Here is a 22,426-nt window from a genome sequence, read left to right on the forward strand (position 1 = left end):
AATTGCCATGTTTTTCCCTAGATTCTAGAGTGGATAGCCGTATACTGTATAACTTTGTGAAATTTTGAATTAGTGTATAGAGTCAATTTAGCGACTTTGACGCTGAGTATTCAGACCCTTCCAGCGTCCGTCTTTTATTGGTAAGAGGCTAACGAAAAACTCTGCTACTTTTCAGGCTGCCTTGGGGAGTTTTGCCACGGGGAGTTTTTTGGTTTTGATAGCATTTAAAGATAACATATATCTTTAAGTTAAACCATGTAGTATATACGTCTGTTCAGATCTGGATGTTACCCCTCTGTTTTGCTATACAATTATGACCGAAAGCTGAATATTTCTCTGTCTGGATAAGATGATAGAATTCTTGCAACCATGTAACGGCGGAGTGATTGCCATGAAATGAACGTGATCCTTGTTCCACGTGTGTCCTCCTCCTAGCAGCTTAGTCTCTGTGGCGCAATTGGTTAGCGCGTTAGACTGTTAATCTAAAGGTTGGTGGTTCAAGCCCACCCAGGGACGAGTGTTTTCCATTCGTTGAGCTCTGTGATGTCAGAAGACTTTCCTCTAGTGTAAATTTGACTCCGTGTGTGACTGACTTGTCCTGTATTCTGTTTTTAGACGTGATTGGTGAGCTGTTAAATGTAAAAGAGGAGGAGTATGATATTTTCCATCCTAGTAAAATGGGTGTCAGTGGCCTTCACCATATATCTAAAATCCATATAGAATGAGATCACAGACAGCCAGGGGTCAAAGGTCAGCTTTCTACCAACTCCATGTTTGTGGCGCTATTGCTTTGAGCCTTAGACTGTTAATCTAAAGATTTGATTGATGTGTTTGAACATACAACATGAGAACAGTTGCATTGAAACCACTGGTAAAAATGGGAGACGGTGGCCCGATTGGGTATATAAATAACTACAGAGGGTAGGTAGTGCGTACGGCCCAGTACATCACTGGGGCTCAGCTGCCTGCCATCCAGGACCTCTACACCAGGTAGTGTCAGAGGAAGACCCTAAAAATGGTCAAAGACCCCAGCCACCCCAGTCAAAGACTGTTCTCTCTACTACCGCATGGCAAGCGGTACTGGAGTGCCAAGTCTAGGACAAAAAGGCTTCTACCTTGTTTTTACCCACAAGCCATAAGACTCCTGAACAATTGTTTCTAGCCTGTCTTTTTACTGTTGTTTTATTTCTTTATTTACCTATTGTTAACCTAATACCTTTTTTGCACTATTGGTTAAGAGCCTGTAAGTAAGCATTTCACTGTAAGGTCTACTAGATCTGTTGTATTCGGCGCACGTGACAAATAAACGTTGATTTGATTTGATTTGAAAGCAAAGGCCTGTGGTTTTATTACTGTATATCTTGACCGTTCTGTATGGAAAATCTGGCTCAAAGAAACATATTTTTGTATATAGATAAGCATCCTGCTCCAAGGACTATATCATCATTATATATTACCAGTGGTGGAAGAAGTACCCAATTGTCATACTTGAGTAAAAGTATAAATAACAGTAGTAGAAAAAGTACCCAATTTTCATACTTTAAAGTATTTTTACTTAAGTACTTTACACCACTGTATATTAATCTGGCTCGACAGACTATATCATTTAGTTATACATTTAGTTATATACATATATATATATATATATATATATATATATATATATATATATATATATATATATAAATTAATAACTAAATGTATTGTATATATATATATATTTATATATATATATATATGGACACACCTCCTCATTCAAGGGTTTTTCTTTATTTTGACAATTTTCATCATTTTAGAATAACAGTGAAGACATAAAAAACATGAAATAACACATGGAATCATGTAGTAACCAAAAAAGTGTTAAACAAATTAAAATATATTCATGTTTGAGATTCTTCAAAGTAGCCACCCTTTGCCTTGATGACAGCTTTGCACACTCTTTGCATTCTCTCAATCAGCTTTATGAGGCAGTCACCTGGAATGCCTTTCAATTAACAGGTGTGCCTTGTTAAAAGTTAATTTGTGTAATTTCTTTCCTTCGTAATGCGTTTCAGCCAATCAGTTGTGTTGTGACAGGGTAGGGCTGGAATACAGAAGATAGCCCTATTTGGTAAAAGACCAAGTCAATATTATGGCAAGAACAGCTCAAATAAGCAAAGAGAAACGACGGTACATCATTACTTTAAGACACAAAGGTCAGTCAATCCAGAAAATTACAACAACTTTGAAAGTTTCTTCAAGCGCAGTCGCAAAAACCATCAAGCGCTATGATGAAACTGGCTCTCGTGAGGACCGCCACAGGAAAGGAAGACCCAGAGTTACCTTTGCTGTGGAGGATAAGTTCATGAGAATTACCAGCCTCAGAAATTGCAGCCCAAATAAATGCTTCACAGAGTTCAAGTAACAGACACATCTCAACATCAACTGTTCAGAGGAGACTATGTGAATCAGGCCTTCAATGTCAAACTGCTGTAAAAACAAAAACACTACTAAAGGACACCAATAATAAGAAGAGACTTGCTTGGGCCAAGAAACACAAGCAATGGCCATTAGACCGGTTGAAATCTGTCCTTTGGCCTGACTCCAAATTTGAGATTTTTGGTTCCAACCGCTCTGTCTTTGTGAGACGAGGAGTAGGTGAACGCATGATCTCCGCGTGTGTGTGGTTCCCACCGTGAAGCAAGGACAAGGTGTGATGGTGTGGGGATGCTTTGCTGGTGACACTGTTGGCGATTTATTTAGAATTCAAGGTACACTTAACCAGCATGGCTACGACAGCATTCTGCAGCGATACGCCATCCCATCTGGTGTGCGCTTAGTGGGACTATCATTTGTTTTTCAACAGGACAATGACCCACACACCTCCAGGCTGTGTAAGGGCTATTTGACCAAGAAGCAAAGTGATGGGAGTGCTGCATCAGATGACCTGGCCTCCACAATCACCCGACCTCAACTCAATTGAGAGAGTTTGGGATGAGTTAGACCGCAGAGGGAAGGAAAAGCAGCCAACAAGTGCTCAGCATTTGTGGGAACTCCTTCAAGACCGTTGGAAAGCATTCCAGGTGCAGCTGGTGGAGAGAATGCCAAGAGTGTGCAAAGCTGTCATCAAGGCAAAGGGTGGCTACTTTGAAGAATATAAAATATCTTTTGATTTGTTTAAGACTTTTTTGGTTACTACAAGATTCCATGTGTTTTTTCATAGTTTTGATGTCTTCACTTTTATTCTACAATGTAGAAAATAGTAAAACAAATGTAGAAAAACCCTTGAATGAGGAGGTGTGTCCCAACTTTTAAATGGTACTGTATATGTGTATGTATGTATATATTAATCTGGTTTGAGGAACAATAAATTCAGAATCTATTGTCTACTCTTGTTACTGCTAGAGCTTATTTTCATTTTCAGAAACCCCATTGTGATAAATCACTGTATATCATTATGTATAACTTTGAGAAAATTAAAATGAATATATTTTGTCTCGTTGTTTAAAGTGTGCGCAGGACTTGTTTGTCGACACATGTTGGTATCGTGTTTGTTAGGGATGGGCATTTGAAATTATTTCACTCTTCGGATAATATGACATTATTTCTGCTATCAGGATAGTCGACATTGAAAAACGCAGTTAAAAAAAACACTTGACAAGTCAGAATGACACAAACGTCAAAGGCAGGCTACCACAACGGACAGGCTGCAATTCTCCAGTAGTTTTTGGCTAACAGCAACGGTGAAAGAGAAGTCTGATTTTCGCCATGATTGATGAATTCTGTTTGAAATTACCTTTCTGGTCAGTGTTTTGCATTGCTCTGGGTCAGGTTTTGTGGAACCGTGGCTATGTACGCGACAGTAATTTCTATTTGAAGTGGAGAAAATAGGTTGTCAGAGTTTACTGGAGGACTAAATGCGCTAGCTCCAAAAAATCAACAGTTCAACTGTTGTTTTATTAAATAAAGAATTTCAATTGTCACGGTGTATCCCTGTATGTAATAATGTCTCAATGATCATTTAATTTAGAAAAAAAAGGTCAAATGAACACGCACACAAGTAAAGGAATACTGAGGTTTGTTCGGATTTTTGAATATTCAAATAACCGTGATAGTCTGTTGTGTGTGTATGCGTGTCTAAAGGTGTACTTTTACTGACAACGAAGGGGATGCTGTTGCTTTAACTGAAGTGATCTGCATAGGTAGGAATCCAGCATAGACTCAGTCCTCGTTAGTATAGTGGTCAGTATCCCCGCCTGTCACGCGGGAGACCGGGGTTCAATTCCCCGACGGGGAGGTAAGATTTTTATTTTCGTTTTACTTCTGCTTGTGAGAGAAGCCTCATTGTAAAATGACCTTCAGTACTTGTCTTTACTCCACTATAGCTACTCTACAGTGTCGTTTAACCCACTTGTAAAATGGATGGTGGTGGCAAAGGTCTGTTGTTTTATTACTGTAGATCTTGACCGTTCTGTTTTGAAAATATAAATCTCACTCAAAGGACCATGTCATTGTTATCGATCTGGCTAACGGACCTTCAATTAAGAATCTATAATAGATGACCACAGTATGAGTCATAATACCCATAAAACCTAGCAGTCAAACATGAAAATGGTTACAATTGTTTTTCGACCATACATTTTTCCCAATGGGGATTTTGGTAACACTTCAAATGAGGTGAGTGTTTTGCGTAAGCTTACCCCGGCGTGACATTTTTATAACCGTGTAAATTTCTCCCAGACAAGGTGACTTTCATGAATATATTCACTTGTATTTACCCATCCCAAAATGAAATAGAGGCGACACTACAGACACCCTGGTTTGAATCCAGGCTCTATCACAACTGGCTGTGATTTGTGAGTCCCATAGGGTGGCGCACAATTGGCCCAGCGTCGTCCGGGTTTGGCCCGTGTAGGCCTTCATTGTAAATAACAACTTGTTCTTAAGTGACTTGCCTAGTGTAATTTAAAAAATGAATATGGATGAGATACAACCAAGAGTGGTGCGGTCTGCACTAGCAATGGTCACAGCAAATTAACGCTCTTATTTCATCAACACATTACTATTAAGGTTATAATATTATAGAGAACAATCTAGATTCATTATATGTGATTTATAATGTAATAGGGCAAAGAAAACAACGTTTTGGCATTGCTTTCTTAGCACCCCTCTTGAATTGCCATGTTTTTCCCTAGATTCTAGAGTGGATAGCCGTATACTGTATAACTTTGTGAAATTTTGAATTAGTGTATAGAGTCAATTTAGCGACTTTGACGCTGAGTATTCAGACCCTTCCAGCGTCCGTCTTTTATTGGTAAGAGGCTAACGAAAAACTCTGCTACTTTTCAGGCTGCCTTGGGGAGTTTTGCCACGGGGAGTTTTTTGGTTTTGATAGCATTTAAAGATAACATATATCTTTAAGTTAAACCATGTAGTATATACGTCTGTTCAGATCTGGATGTTACCCCTCTGTTTTGCTATACAATTATGACCGAAAGCTGAATATTTCTCTGTCTGGATAAGATGATAGAATTCTTGCAACCATGTAACGGCGGAGTGATTGCCATGAAATGAACGTGATCCTTGTTCCACGTGTGTCCTCCTCCTAGCAGCTTAGTCTCTGTGGCGCAATTGGTTAGCGCGTTAGACTGTTAATCTAAAGGTTGGTGGTTCAAGCCCACCCAGGGACGAGTGTTTTCCATTCGTTGAGCTCTGTGATGTCAGAAGACTTTCCTCTAGTGTAAATTTGACTCCGTGTGTGACTGACTTGTCCTGTATTCTGTTTTTAGACGTGATTGGTGAGCTGTTAAATGTAAAAGAGGAGGAGTATGATATTTTCCATCCTAGTAAAATGGGTGTCAGTGGCCTTCACCATATATCTAAAATCCATATAGAATGAGATCACAGACAGCCAGGGGTCAAAGGTCAGCTTTCTACCAACTCCATGTTTGTGGCGCTATTGCTTTGAGCCTTAGACTGTTAATCTAAAGATTTGATTGATGTGTTTGAACATACAACATGAGAACAGTTGCATTGAAACCACTGGTAAAAATGGGAGACGGTGGCCCGATTGGGTATATAAATAACTACAGAGGGTAGGTAGTGCGTACGGCCCAGTACATCACTGGGGCTCAGCTGCCTGCCATCCAGGACCTCTACACCAGGTAGTGTCAGAGGAAGACCCTAAAAATGGTCAAAGACCCCAGCCACCCCAGTCAAAGACTGTTCTCTCTACTACCGCATGGCAAGCGGTACTGGAGTGCCAAGTCTAGGACAAAAAGGCTTCTACCTTGTTTTTACCCACAAGCCATAAGACTCCTGAACAATTGTTTCTAGCCTGTCTTTTTACTGTTGTTTTATTTCTTTATTTACCTATTGTTAACCTAATACCTTTTTTGCACTATTGGTTAAGAGCCTGTAAGTAAGCATTTCACTGTAAGGTCTACTAGATCTGTTGTATTCGGCGCACGTGACAAATAAACGTTGATTTGATTTGATTTGAAAGCAAAGGCCTGTGGTTTTATTACTGTATATCTTGACCGTTCTGTATGGAAAATCTGGCTCAAAGAAACATATTTTTGTATATAGATAAGCATCCTGCTCCAAGGACCATATCATCATTATATATTACCAGTGGTGGAAGAAGTACCCAATTGTCATACTTGAGTAAAAGTATAAATAACAGTAGTAGAAAAAGTACCCAATTTTCATACTTTAAAGTATTTTTACTTAAGTACTTTACACCACTGTATATTAATCTGGCTCGACAGACTATATCATTTAGTTATACATTTAGTTATATACATATATATATATATATAAATTAATAACTAAATATATTGTATATATATATATATATATTTATATATATATATATATGGACACACCTCCTCATTCAAGGGTTTTTCTTTATTTTGACAATTTTCATCATTTTAGAATAACAGTGAAGACATAAAAAACATGAAATAACACATATGGAATCATGTAGTAACCAAAAAAGTGTTAAACAAATTAAAATATATTGATGTTTGAGATTCTTCAAAGTAGCCACCCTTTGCCTTGATGACAGCTTTGCACACTCTTTGCATTCTCTCAACCAGCTTTATGAGGCAGTCACCTGGAATGCCTTTCAATTAACAGGTGTGCCTTGTTAAAAGTTAATTTGTGTAATTTCTTTCCTTCGTAATGCGTTTCAGCCAATCAGTTGTGTTGTGACAGGGTAGGGCTGGAATACAGAAGATAGCCCTATTTGGTAAAAGACCAAGTCAATATTATGGCAAGAACAGCTCAAATAAGCAAAGAGAAACAACGGTACATCATTACTTTAAGACACAAAGGTCAGTCAATCCAGAAAATTACAACAACTTTGAAAGTTTCTTCAAGCGCAGTCGCAAAAACCATCAAGCGCTATGATGAAACTGGCTCTCGTGAGGACCGCCACAGGAAAGGAAGACCCAGAGTTACCTCTGCTGTGGAGGATAAGTTCATGAGAATTACCAGCCTCAGAAATTGCAGCCCAAATAAATGCTTCACAGAGTTCAAGTAACAGACACATCTCAACATCAACTGTTCAGAGGAGACTATGTGAATCAGGCCTTCAATGTCAAACTGCTGTAAAAACAAAAACACTACTAAAGGACACCAATAATAAGAAGAGACTTGCTTGGGCCAAGAAACACAAGCAATGGCCATTAGACCGGTTGAAATCTGTCCTTTGGCCTGACTCCAAATTTGAGATTTTTGGTTCCAACCGCTCTGTCTTTGTGAGACGAGGAGTAGGTGAACGCATGATCTCCGCGTGTGTGTGGTTCCCACCGTGAAGCAAGGACAAGGTGTGATGGTGTGGGGATGCTTTGCTGGTGACACTGTTGGCGATTTATTTAGAATTCAAGGTACACTTAACCAGCATGGCTACGACAGCATTCTGCAGCGATACGCCATCCCATCTGGTGTGCGCTTAGTGGGACTATCATTTGTTTTTCAACAGGACAATGACCCACACACCTCCAGGCTGTGTAAGGGCTATTTGACCAAGAAGCAAAGTGATGGGAGTGCTGCATCAGATGACCTGGCCTCCACAATCACCCGACCTCAACTCAATTGAGAGAGTTTGGGATGAGTTAGACCGCAGAGGGAAGGAAAAGCAGCCAACAAGTGCTCAGCATTTGTGGGAACTCCTTCAAGACCGTTGGAAAGCATTCCAGGTGCAGCTGGTGGAGAGAATGCCAAGAGTGTGCAAAGCTGTCATCAAGGCAAAGGGTGGCTACTTTGAAGAATATAAAATATCTTTTGATTTGTTTAAGACTTTTTTGGTTACTACAAGATTCCATGTGTTTTTTCATAGTTTTGATGTCTTCACTTTTATTCTACAATGTAGAAAATAGTAAAACAAATGTAGAAAAACCCTTGAATGAGGAGGTGTGTCCCAACTTTTAAATGGTACTGTATATGTGTATGTATGTATATATTAATCTGGTTTGAGGAACAATAAATTCAGAATCTATTGTCTACTCTTGTTACTGCTAGAGCTTATTTTCATTTTCAGAAACCCCATTGTGATAAATCACTGTATATCATTATGTATAACTTTGAGAAAATTAAAATGAATATATTTTGTCTCGTTGTTTAAAGTGTGCGCAGGACTTGTTTGTCGACACATGTTGGTATCGTGTTTGTTAGGGATGGGCATTTGAAATTATTTCACTCTTCGGATAATATGACATTATTTCTGCTATCAGGATAGTCGACATTGAAAAACGCAGTTAAAAAAAACACTTGACAAGTCAGAATGACACAAACGTCAAAGGCAGGCTACCACAACGGACAGGCTGCAATTCTCCAGTAGTTTTTGGCTAACAGCAACGGTGAAAGAGAAGTCTGATTTTCGCCATGATTGATGAATTCTGTTTGAAATTACCTTTCTGGTCAGTGTTTTGCATTGCTCTGGGTCAGGTTTTGTGGAACCGTGGCTATGTACGCGACAGTAATTTCTATTTGAAGTGGAGAAAATAGGTTGTCAGAGTTTACTGGAGGACTAAATGCGCTAGCTCCAAAAAATCAACAGTTCAACTGTTGTTTTATTAAATAAAGAATTTCAATTGTCACGGTGTATCCCTGTATGTAATAATGTCTCAATGATCATTTAATTTAGAAAAAAAAGGTCAAATGAACACGCACACAAGTAAAGGAATACTGAGGTTTGTTCGGATTTTTGAATATTCAAATAACCGTGATAGTCTGTTGTGTGTGTATGCGTGTCTAAATGTGTACTTTTACTGACAACGAAGGGGATGCTGTTGCTTTAACTGAAGTGATCTGCATAGGTAGGAATCCAGCATAGACTCAGTCCTCGTTAGTATAGTGGTCAGTATCCCCGCCTGTCACGCGGGAGACCGGGGTTCAATTCCCCGACGGGGAGGTAAGATTTTTATTTTCGTTTTACTTCTGCTTGTGAGAGAAGCCTCATTGTAAAATGACCTTCAGTACTTGTCTTTACTCCACTATAGCTACTCTACAGTGTCGTTTAACCCACTTGTAAAATGGATGGTGGTGGCAAAGGTCTGTTGTTTTATTACTGTAGATCTTGACCGTTCTGTTTTGAAAATATAAATCTCACTCAAAGGACCATGTCATTGTTATCGATCTGGCTAACGGACCTTCAATTAAGAATCTATAATAGATGACCACAGTATGAGTCATAATACCCATAAAACCTAGCAGTCAAACATGAAAATGGTTACAATTGTTTTTCGACCATACATTTTTCCCAATGGGGATTTTGGTAACACTTCAAATGAGGTGAGTGTTTTGCGTAAGCTTACCCCGGCGTGACATTTTTATAACCGTGTAAATTTCTCCCAGACAAGGTGACTTTCATGAATATATTCACTTGTATTTACCCATCCCAAAATGAAATAGAGGCGACACTACAGACACCCTGGTTTGAATCCAGGCTCTATCACAACTGGCTGTGATTTGTGAGTCCCATAGGGTGGCGCACAATTGGCCCAGCGTCGTCCGGGTTTGGCCCGTGTAGGCCTTCATTGTAAATAACAACTTGTTCTTAAGTGACTTGCCTAGTGTAATTTAAAAAATGAATATGGATGAGATACAACCAAGAGTGGTGCGGTCTGCACTAGCAATGGTCACAGCAAATTAACGCTCTTATTTCATCAACACATTACTATTAAGGTTATAATATTATAGAGAACAATCTAGATTCATTATATGTGATTTATAATGTAATAGGGCAAAGAAAACAACGTTTTGGCATTGCTTTCTTAGCACCCCTCTTGAATTGCCATGTTTTTCCCTAGATTCTAGAGTGGATAGCCGTATACTGTATAACTTTGTGAAATTTTGAATTAGTGTATAGAGTCAATTTAGCGACTTTGACGCTGAGTATTCAGACCCTTCCAGCGTCCGTCTTTTATTGGTAAGAGGCTAACGAAAAACTCTGCTACTTTTCAGGCTGCCTTGGGGAGTTTTGCCACGGGGAGTTTTTTGGTTTTGATAGCATTTAAAGATAACATATATCTTTAAGTTAAACCATGTAGTATATACGTCTGTTCAGATCTGGATGTTACCCCTCTGTTTTGCTATACAATTATGACCGAAAGCTGAATATTTCTCTGTCTGGATAAGATGATTGAATTCTTGCAACCATGTAACGGCGGAGTGATTGCCATGAAATGAACGTTATCCTTGTTCCACGTGTGTCCTCTTCCTAGCAGCTTAGTCTCTGTGGCGCAATTGGTTAGCGCGTTAGACTGTTAATCTAAAGGTTGGTGGTTCAAGCCCACCCAGGGACGAGTGTTTTCCATTCGTTGAGCTCTGTGATGTCAGAAGACTTTCCTCTAGTGTAAATTTGACTCCGTGTGTGACTGACTTGTCCTGTATTCTGTTTTTAGACGTGATTGGTGAGCTGTTAAATGTAAAAGAGGAGGAGTATGATATTTTCCATCCTAGTAAAATGGGTGTCAGTGGCCTTCACCATATATCTAAAATCCATATAGAATGAGATCACAGACAGCCAGGGGTCAAAGGTCAGCTTTCTACCAACTCCATGTTTGTGGCGCTATTGCTTTGAGCCTTAGACTGTTAATCTAAAGATTTGATTGATGTGTTTGAACATACAACATGAGAACAGTTGCATTGAAACCACTGGTAAAAATGGGAGACGGTGGCCCGATTGGGTATATAAATAACTACAGAGGGTAGGTAGTGCGTACGGCCCAGTACATCACTGGGGCTCAGCTGCCTGCCATCCAGGACCTCTACACCAGGTAGTGTCAGAGGAAGACCCTAAAAATGGTCAAAGACCCCAGCCACCCCAGTCAAAGACTGTTCTCTCTACTACCGCATGGCAAGCGGTACTGGAGTGCCAAGTCTAGGACAAAAAGGCTTCTACCTTGTTTTTACCCACAAGCCATAAGACTCCTGAACAATTGTTTCTAGCCTGTCTTTTTACTGTTGTTTTATTTCTTTATTTACCTATTGTTAACCTAATACCTTTTTTGCACTATTGGTTAAGAGCCTGTAAGTAAGCATTTCACTGTAAGGTCTACTAGATCTGTTGTATTCGGCGCACGTGACAAATAAACGTTGATTTGATTTGATTTGAAAGCAAAGGCCTGTGGTTTTATTACTGTATATCTTGACCGTTCTGTATGGAAAATCTGGCTCAAAGAAACATATTTTTGTATATAGATAAGCATCCTGCTCCAAGGACCATATCATCATTATATATTACCAGTGGTGGAAGAAGTACCCAATTGTCATACTTGAGTAAAAGTATAAATAACAGTAGTAGAAAAAGTACCCAATTTTCATACTTTAAAGTATTTTTACTTAAGTACTTTACACCACTGTATATTAATCTGGCTCGACAGACTATATAATTTAGTTATACATTTAGTTATATACATATATATATATATATATATATATATATATATATATATAAATTAATAACTAAATGTATTGTATATATATATATATATTTATATATATATATATATGGACACACCTCCTCATTCAAGGGTTTTTCTTTATTTTGACAATTTTCATCATTTTAGAATAACAGTGAAGACATAAAAAACATGAAATAACACATATGGAATCATGTAGTAACCAAAAAAGTGTTAAACAAATTAAAATATATTGATGTTTGAGATTCTTCAAAGTAGCCACCCTTTGCCTTGATGACAGCTTTGCACACTCTTTGCATTCTCTCAACCAGCTTTATGAGGCAGTCACCTGGAATGCCTTTCAATTAACAGGTGTGCCTTGTTAAAAGTTAATTTGTGTAATTTCTTTCCTTCGTAATGCGTTTCAGCCAATCAGTTGTGTTGTGACAGGGTAGGGCTGGAATACAGAAGATAGCCCTATTTGGTAAAAGACCAAGTCAATATTATGGCAAGAACAGCTCAAATAAGCAAAGAGAAACGACGGTACATCATTACTTTAAGACACAAAGGTCAGTCAATCCAGAAAATTACAACAACTTTGAAAGTTTCTTCAAGCGCAGTCGCAAAAACCATCAAGCGCTATGATGAAACTGGCTCTCGTGAGGACCGCCACAGGAAAGGAAGACCCAGAGTTACCTCTGCTGTGGAGGATAAGTTCATGAGAATTACCAGCCTCAGAAATTGCAGCCCAAATAAATGCTTCACAGAGTTCAAGTAACAGACACATCTCAACATCAACTGTTCAGAGGAGACTATGTGAATCAGGCCTTCAATGTCAAACTGCTGTAAAAACAAAAACACTACTAAAGGACACCAATAATAAGAAGAGACTTGCTTGGGCCAAGAAACACAAGCAATGGCCATTAGACCGGTTGAAATCTGTCCTTTGGCCTGACTCCAAATTTGAGATTTTTGGTTCCAACCGCTCTGTCTTTGTGAGACGAGGAGTAGGTGAACGCATGATCTCCGCGTGTGTGTGGTTCCCACCGTGAAGCAAGGACAAGGTGTGATGGTGTGGGGATGCTTTGCTGGTGACACTGTTGGCGATTTATTTAGAATTCAAGGTACACTTAACCAGCATGGCTACGACAGCATTCTGCAGCGATACGCCATCCCATCTGGTGTGCGCTTAGTGGGACTATCATTTGTTTTTCAACAGGACAATGACCCACACACCTCCAGGCTGTGTAAGGGCTATTTGACCAAGAAGCAAAGTGATGGGAGTGCTGCATCAGATGACCTGGCCTCCACAATCACCCGACCTCAACTCAATTGAGAGAGTTTGGGATGAGTTAGACCGCAGAGGGAAGGAAAAGCAGCCAACAAGTGCTCAGCATTTGTGGGAACTCCTTCAAGACCGTTGGAAAGCATTCCAGGTGCAGCTGGTGGAGAGAATGCCAAGAGTGTGCAAAGCTGTCATCAAGGCAAAGGGTGGCTACTTTGAAGAATATAAAATATCTTTTGATTTGTTTAAGACTTTTTTGGTTACTACAAGATTCCATGTGTTTTTTCATAGTTTTGATGTCTTCACTTTTATTCTACAATGTAGAAAATAGTAAAACAAATGTAGAAAAACCCTTGAATGAGGAGGTGTGTCCCAACTTTTAAATGGTACTGTATATGTGTATGTATGTATATATTAATCTGGTTTGAGGAACAATAAATTCAGAATCTATTGTCTACTCTTGTTACTGCTAGAGCTTATTTTCATTTTCAGAAACCCCATTGTGATAAATCACTGTATATCATTATGTATAACTTTGAGAAAATTAAAATGAATATATTTTGTCTCGTTGTTTAAAGTGTGCGCAGGACTTGTTTGTCGACACATGTTGGTATCGTGTTTGTTAGGGATGGGCATTTGAAATTATTTCACTCTTCGGATAATATGACATTATTTCTGCTATCAGGATAGTCGACATTGAAAAACGCAGTTAAAAAAAACACTTGACAAGTCAGAATGACACAAACGTCAAAGGCAGGCTACCACAACGGACAGGCTGCAATTCTCCAGTAGTTTTTGGCTAACAGCAACGGTGAAAGAGAAGTCTGATTTTCGCCATGATTGATGAATTCTGTTTGAAATTACCTTTCTGGTCAGTGTTTTGCATTGCTCTGGGTCAGGTTTTGTGGAACCGTGGCTATGTACGCGACAGTAACTTCTATTTGAAGTGGAGAAAATAGGTTGTCAGAGTTTACTGGAGGACTAAATGCGCTAGCTCCAAAAAATCAACAGTTCAACTGTTGTTTTATTAAATAAAGAATTTCAATTGTCACGGTGTATCCCTGTATGTAATAATGTCTCAATGATCATTTAATTTAGAAAAAAAAGGTCAAATGAACACGCACACAAGTAAAGGAATACTGAGGTTTGTTCGGATTTTTGAATATTCAAATAACCGTGATAGTCTGTTGTGTGTGTATGCGTGTCTAAAGGTGTACTTTTACTGACAACGAAGGGGATGCTGTTGCTTTAACTGAAGTGATCTGCATAGGTAGGAATCCAGCATAGACTCAGTCCTCGTTAGTATAGTGGTCAGTATCCCCGCCTGTCACGCGGGAGACCGGGGTTCAATTCCCCGACGGGGAGGTAAGATTTTTATTTTCGTTTTACTTCTGCTTGTGAGAGAAGCCTCATTGTAAAATGACCTTCAGTACTTGTCTTTACTCCACTATAGCTACTCTACAGTGTCGTTTAACCCACTTGTAAAATGGATGGTGGTGGCAAAGGTCTGTTGTTTTATTACTGTAGATCTTGACCGTTCTGTTTTGAAAATATAAATCTCACTCAAAGGACCATGTCATTGTTATCGATCTGGCTAACGGACCTTCAATTAAGAATCTATAATAGATGACCACAGTATGAGTCATAATACCCATACAACCTAGCAGTCAAACATGAAAATGGTTACAATTGTTTTTCGACCATACATTTTTCCCAATGGGGATTTTGGTAACACTTCAAATGAGGTGAGTGTTTTGCGTAAACTTACCCCGGCGTGACATTTTTATAACCGTGTAAATTTCTCCCAGACAAGGTGACTTTCATGAATATATTCACTTGTATTTACCCATCCCAAAATGAAATAGAGGCGACACTACAGACACCCTGGTTTGAATCCAGGCTCTATCACAACTGGCTGTGATTTGTGAGTCCCATAGGGTGGCGCACAATTGGCCCAGCGTCGTCCGGGTTTGGCCCGTGTAGGCCTTCATTGTAAATAACAACTTGTTCTTAAGTGACTTGCCTAGTGTAATTTAAAAAATGAATATGGATGAGATACAACCAAGAGTGGTGCGGTCTGCACTAGCAATGGTCACAGCAAATTAACGCTCTTATTTCATCAACACATTACTATTAAGGTTATAATATTATAGAGAACAATCTAGATTCATTATATGTGATTTATAATGTAATAGGGCAAAGAAAACAACGTTTTGGCATTGCTTTCTTAGCACCCCTCTTGAATTGCCATGTTTTTCCCTAGATTCTAGAGTGGATAGCCGTATACTGTATAACTTTGTGAAATTTTGAATTAGTGTATAGAGTCAATTTAGCGACTTTGACGCTGAGTATTCAGACCCTTCCAGCGTCCGTCTTTTATTGGTAAGAGGCTAACGAAAAACTCTGCTACTTTTCAGGCTGCCTTGGGGAGTTTTGCCACGGGGAGTTTTTTGGTTTTGATAGCATTTAAAGATAACATATATCTTTAAGTTAAACCATGTAGTATATACGTCTGTTCAGATCTGGATGTTACCCCTCTGTTTTGCTATACAATTATGACCGAAAGCTGAATATTTCTCTGTCTGGATAAGATGATAGAATTCTTGCAACCATGTAACGGCGGAGTGATTGCCATGAAATGAACGTGATCCTTGTTCCACGTGTGTCCTCCTCCTAGCAGCTTAGTCTCTGTGGCGCAATTGGTTAGCGCGTTAGACTGTTAATCTAAAGGTTGGTGGTTCAAGCCCACCCAGGGACGAGTGTTTTCCATTCGTTGAGCTCTGTGATGTCAGAAGACTTTCCTCTAGTGTAAATTTGACTCCGTGTGTGACTGACTTGTCCTGTATTCTGTTTTTAGACGTGATTGGTGAGCTGTTAAATGTAAAAGAGGAGGAGTATGATATTTTCCATCCTAGTAAAATGGGTGTCAGTGGCCTTCACCATATATCTAAAATCCATATAGAATGAGATCACAGACAGCCAGGGGTCAAAGGTCAGCTTTCTACCAACTCCATGTTTGTGGCGCTATTGCTTTGAGCCTTAGACTGTTAATCTAAAGATTTGATTGATGTGTTTGAACATACAACATGAGAACAGTTGCATTGAAACCACTGGTAAAAATGGGAGACGGTGGCCCGATTGGGTATATAAATAACTACAGAGGGTAGGTAGTGCGTACGGCCCAGTACATCACTGGGGCTCAGCTGCCTGCCATCCAGGACCTCTACACCAGGTAGTGTCAGAGGAAGACCCTAAAAATGGTCAAAGACCCCAGCCACCCCAGTCAAAGACTGTTCTCTCTACTACCGCATGGCAAGCGGTACTGGAGTGCCAAGTCTAGGACAAAAAGGCTTCTACCTTGTTTTTACCCACAAGCCATAAGACTCCTGAACAATTGTTTCTAGCCTGTCTTTTTACTGTTGTTTTATTTCTTTATTTACCTATTGTTAACCTAATACCTTTTTTGCACTATTGGTTAAGAGCCTGTAAGTAAGCATTTCACTGTAAGGTCTACTAGATCTGTTGTATTCGGCGCACGTGACAAATAAACGTTGATTTGATTTGATTTGAAAGCAAAGGCCTGTGGTTTTATTACTGTATATCTTGACCGTTCTGTATGGAAAATCTGGCTCAAAGAAACATATTTTTGTATATAGATAAGCATCCTGCTCCAAGGACCATATCATCATTATATATTACCAGTGGTGGAAGAAGTACCCAATTGTCATACTTGAGTAAAAGTATAAATAACAGTAGTAGAAAAAGTACCCAATTTTCATACTTTAAAGTATTTTTACTTAAGTACTTTACACCACTGTATATTAATCTGGCTCGACAGACTATATAATTTAGTTATACATTTAGTTATATACATATATATATATATATATATATATATATATATATAAATTAATAACTAAATGTATTGTATATATATATATATATTTATATATATATATATATGGACACACCTCCTCATTCAAGGGTTTTTCTTTATTTTGACAATTTTCATCATTTTAGAATAACAGTGAAGACATAAAAAACATGAAATAACACATATGGAATCATGTAGTAACCAAAAAAGTGTTAAACAAATTAAAATATATTGATGTTTGAGATTCTTCAAAGTAGCCACCCTTTGCCTTGATGACAGCTTTGCACACTCTTTGCATTCTCTCAACCAGCTTTATGAGGCAGTCACCTGGAATGCCTTTCAATTAACAGGTGTGCCTTGTTAAAAGTTAATTTGTGTAATTTCTTTCCTTCGTAATGCGTTTCAGCCAATCAGTTGTGTTGTGACAGGGTAGGGCTGGAATACAGAAGATAGCCCTATTTGGTAAAAGACCAAGTCAATATTATGGCAAGAACAGCTCAAATAAGCAAAGAGAAACGACGGTACATCATTACTTTAAGACACAAAGGTCAGTCAATCCAGAAAATTACAACAACTTTGAAAGTTTCTTCAAGCGCAGTCGCAAAAACCATCAAGCGCTATGATGAAACTGGCTCTCGTGAGGACCGCCACAGGAAAGGAAGACCCAGAGTTACCTCTGCTGTGGAGGATAAGTTCATGAGAATTACCAGCCTCAGAAATTGCAGCCCAAATAAATGCTTCACAGAGTTCAAGTAACAGACACATCTCAACATCAACTGTTCAGAGGAGACTATGTGAATCAGGCCTTCAATGTCAAACTGCTGTAAAAACAAAAACACTACTAAAGGACACCAATAATAAGAAGAGACTTGCTTGGGCCAAGAAACACAAGCAATGGCCATTAGACCGGTTGAAATCTGTCCTTTGGCCTGACTCCAAATTTGAGATTTTTGGTTCCAACCGCTCTGTCTTTGTGAGACGAGGAGTAGGTGAACGCATGATCTCCGCGTGTGTGTGGTTCCCACCGTGAAGCAAGGACAAGGTGTGATGGTGTGGGGATGCTTTGCTGGTGACACTGTTGGCGATTTATTTAGAATTCAAGGTACACTTAACCAGCATGGCTACGACAGCATTCTGCAGCGATACGCCATCCCATCTGGTGTGCGCTTAGTGGGACTATCATTTGTTTTTCAACAGGACAATGACCCACACACCTCCAGGCTGTGTAAGGGCTATTTGACCAAGAAGCAAAGTGATGGGAGTGCTGCATCAGATGACCTGGCCTCCACAATCACCCGACCTCAACTCAATTGAGAGAGTTTGGGATGAGTTAGACCGCAGAGGGAAGGAAAAGCAGCCAACAAGTGCTCAGCATTTGTGGGAACTCCTTCAAGACCGTTGGAAAGCATTCCAGGTGCAGCTGGTGGAGAGAATGCCAAGAGTGTGCAAAGCTGTCATCAAGGCAAAGGGTGGCTACTTTGAAGAATATAAAATATCTTTTGATTTGTTTAAGACTTTTTTGGTTACTACAAGATTCCATGTGTTTTTTCATAGTTTTGATGTCTTCACTTTTATTCTACAATGTAGAAAATAGTAAAACAAATGTAGAAAAACCCTTGAATGAGGAGGTGTGTCCCAACTTTTAAATGGTACTGTATATGTGTATGTATGTATATATTAATCTGGTTTGAGGAACAATAAATTCAGAATCTATTGTCTACTCTTGTTACTGCTAGAGCTTATTTTCATTTTCAGAAACCCCATTGTGATAAATCACTGTATATCATTATGTATAACTTTGAGAAAATTAAAATGAATATATTTTGTCTCGTTGTTTAAAGTGTGCGCAGGACTTGTTTGTCGACACATGTTGGTATCGTGTTTGTTAGGGATGGGCATTTGAAATTATTTCACTCTTCGGATAATATGACATTATTTCTGCTATCAGGATAGTCGACATTGAAAAACGCAGTTAAAAAAAACACTTGACAAGTCAGAATGACACAAACGTCAAAGGCAGGCTACCACAACGGACAGGCTGCAATTCTCCAGTAGTTTTTGGCTAACAGCAACGGTGAAAGAGAAGTCTGATTTTCGCCATGATTGATGAATTCTGTTTGAAATTACCTTTCTGGTCAGTGTTTTGCATTGCTCTGGGTCAGGTTTTGTGGAACCGTGGCTATGTACGCGACAGTAATTTCTATTTGAAGTGGAGAAAATAGGTTGTCAGAGTTTACTGGAGGACTAAATGCGCTAGCTCCAAAAAATCAACAGTTCAACTGTTGTTTTATTAAATAAAGAATTTCAATTGTCACGGTGTATCCCTGTATGTAATAATGTCTCAATGATCATTTAATTTAGAAAAAAAAGGTCAAATGAACACGCACACAAGTAAAGGAATACTGAGGTTTGTTCGGATTTTTGAATATTCAAATAACCGTGATAGTCTGTTGTGTGTGTATGCGTGTCTAAATGTGTACTTTTACTGACAACGAAGGGGATGCTGTTGCTTTAACTGAAGTGATCTGCATAGGTAGGAATCCAGCATAGACTCAGTCCTCGTTAGTATAGTGGTCAGTATCCCCGCCTGTCACGCGGGAGACCGGGGTTCAATTCCCCGACGGGGAGGTAAGATTCTTATTTTCGTTTTACTTCTGCTTGTGAGAGAAGCCTCATTGTAAAATGACCTTCAGTACTTGTCTTTACTCCACTATAGCTACTCTACAGTGTCGTTTAACCCACTTGTAAAATGGATGGTGGTGGCAAAGGTCTGTTGTTTTATTACTGTAGATCTTGACCGTTCTGTTTTGAAAATATAAATCTCACTCAAAGGACCATGTCATTGTTATCGATCTGGCTAACGGACCTTCAATTAAGAATCTATAATAGATGACCACAGTATGAGTCATAATACCCATACAACCTAGCAGTCAAACATGAAAATGGTTACAATTGTTTTTCGACCATACATTTTTCCCAATGGGGATTTTGGTAACACTTCAAATGAGGTGAGTGTTTTGCGTAAGCTTACCCCGGCGTGACATTTTTATAACCGTGTAAATTTCTCCCAGACAAGGTGACTTTCATGAATATATTCACTTGTATTTACCCATCCCAAAATGAAATAGAGGCGACACTACAGACACCCTGGTTTGAATCCAGGCTCTATCACAACTGGCTGTGATTTGTGAGTCCCATAGGGTGGCGCACAATTGGCCCAGCGTCGTCCGGGTTTGGCCCGTGTAGGCCTTCATTGTAAATAACAACTTGTTCTTAAGTGACTTGCCTAGTGTAATTTAAAAAATGAATATGGATGAGATACAACCAAGAGTGGTGCGGTCTGCACTAGCAATGGTCACAGCAAATTAACGCTCTTATTTCATCAACACATTACTATTAAGGTTATAATATTATAGAGAACAATCTAGATTCATTATATGTGATTTATAATGTAATAGGGCAAAGAAAACAACGTTTTGGCATTGCTTTCTTAGCACCCCTCTTGAATTGCCATGTTTTTCCCTAGATTCTAGAGTGGATAGCCGTATACTGTATAACTTTGTGAAATTTTGAATTAGTGTATAGAGTCAATTTAGCGACTTTGACGCTGAGTATTCAGACCCTTCCAGCGTCCGTCTTTTATTGGTAAGAGGCTAACGAAAAACTCTGCTACTTTTCAGGCTGCCTTGGGGAGTTTTGCCACGGGGAGTTTTTTGGTTTTGATAGCATTTAAAGATAACATATATCTTTAAGTTAAACCATGTAGTATATACGTCTGTTCAGATCTGGATGTTACCCCTCTGTTTTGCTATACAATTATGACCGAAAGCTGAATATTTCTCTGTCTGGATAAGATGATAGAATTCTTGCAACCATGTAACGGCGGAGTGATTGCCATGAAATGAACGTGATCCTTGTTCCACGTGTGTCCTCCTCCTAGCAGCTTAGTCTCTGTGGCGCAATTGGTTAGCGCGTTAGACTGTTAATCTTAAAGGTTGGTGGTTCAAGCCCACCCAGGGACGAGTGTTTTCCATTCGTTGAGCTCTGTGATGTCAGAAGACTTTCCTCTAGTGTAAATTTGACTCCGTGTGTGACTGACTTGTCCTGTATTCTGTTTTTAGACGTGATTGGTGAGCTGTTAAATGTAAAAGAGGAGGAGTATGATATTTTCCATCCTAGTAAAATGGGTGTCAGTGGCCTTCACCATATATCTAAAATCCATATAGAATGAGATCACAGACAGCCAGGGGTCAAAGGTCAGCTTTCTACCAACTCCATGTTTGTGGCGCTATTGCTTTGAGCCTTAGACTGTTAATCTAAAGATTTGATTGATGTGTTTGAACATACAACATGAGAACAGTTGCATTGAAACCACTGGTAAAAATGGGAGACGGTGGCCCGATTGGGTATATAAATAACTACAGAGGGTAGGTAGTGCGTACGGCCCAGTACATCACTGGGGCTCAGCTGCCTGCCATCCAGGACCTCTACACCAGGTAGTGTCAGAGGAAGACCCTAAAAATGGTCAAAGACCCCAGCCACCCCAGTCAAAGACTGTTCTCTCTACTACCGCATGGCAAGCGGTACTGGAGTGCCAAGTCTAGGACAAAAAGGCTTCTACCTTGTTTTTACCCACAAGCCATAAGACTCCTGAACAATTGTTTCTAGCCTGTCTTTTTACTGTTGTTTTATTTCTTTATTTACCTATTGTTAACCTAATACCTTTTTTGCACTATTGGTTAAGAGCCTGTAAGTAAGCATTTCACTGTAAGGTCTACTAGATCTGTTGTATTCGGCGCACGTGACAAATAAACGTTGATTTGATTTGATTTGAAAGCAAAGGCCTGTGGTTTTATTACTGTATATCTTGACCGTTCTGTATGGAAAATCTGGCTCAAAGAAACATATTTTTGTATATAGATAAGCATCCTGCTCCAAGGACCATATCATCATTATATATTACCAGTGGTGGAAGAAGTACCCAATTGTCATACTTGAGTAAAAGTATAAATAACAGTAGTAGAAAAAGTACCCAATTTTCATACTTTAAAGTATTTTTACTTAAGTACTTTACACCACTGTATATTAATCTGGCTCGACAGACTATATCATTTAGTTATACATTTAGTTATATACATATATATATATATATATATATATATATATAAATTAATAACTAAATGTATTGTATATATATATATATATTTATATATATATATATATGGACACACCTCCTCATTCAAGGGTTTTTCTTTATTTTGACAATTTTCATCATTTTAGAATAACAGTGAAGACATAAAAAACATGAAATAACACATATGGAATCATGTAGTAACCAAAAAAGTGTTAAACAAATTAAAATATATTGATGTTTGAGAT

At 38.9% G+C, this 22,426-nt stretch overlaps 5 non-coding genes across 5 annotated transcripts; all 5 read left to right on the plus strand.

Annotated features, from left to right (window-relative positions):
- The first annotated feature begins 442 nt into the window (after positions 1–442).
- Positions 443–516, plus strand: trnan-guu. The gene has a single exon. It is a non-coding gene; the product is annotated as a tRNA-Asn (tRNA).
- Positions 517–5,595: 5,079 nt separating this feature from the next.
- trnan-guu lies at positions 5,596–5,669 on the plus strand. Its single transcript has one exon. It is a non-coding gene; the product is annotated as a tRNA-Asn (tRNA).
- A 5,047-nt stretch (positions 5,670–10,716) lies between these two features.
- Positions 10,717–10,790, plus strand: trnan-guu. The gene has a single exon. It is a non-coding gene; the product is annotated as a tRNA-Asn (tRNA).
- Positions 10,791–15,857: 5,067 nt separating this feature from the next.
- On the plus strand, positions 15,858–15,931 carry trnan-guu. The gene has a single exon. It is a non-coding gene; the product is annotated as a tRNA-Asn (tRNA).
- Positions 15,932–20,994: 5,063 nt separating this feature from the next.
- On the plus strand, positions 20,995–21,069 carry trnan-guu. The gene has a single exon. It is a non-coding gene; the product is annotated as a tRNA-Asn (tRNA).
- Positions 21,070–22,426: the final 1,357 nt, after the last annotated feature.

The sequence above is a fragment of the Oncorhynchus mykiss genome, chromosome 9 (assembly GCF_013265735.2).
Source record: "Oncorhynchus mykiss isolate Arlee chromosome 9, USDA_OmykA_1.1, whole genome shotgun sequence".
Lineage (NCBI taxonomy): Eukaryota > Metazoa > Chordata > Actinopteri > Salmoniformes > Salmonidae > Oncorhynchus > Oncorhynchus mykiss.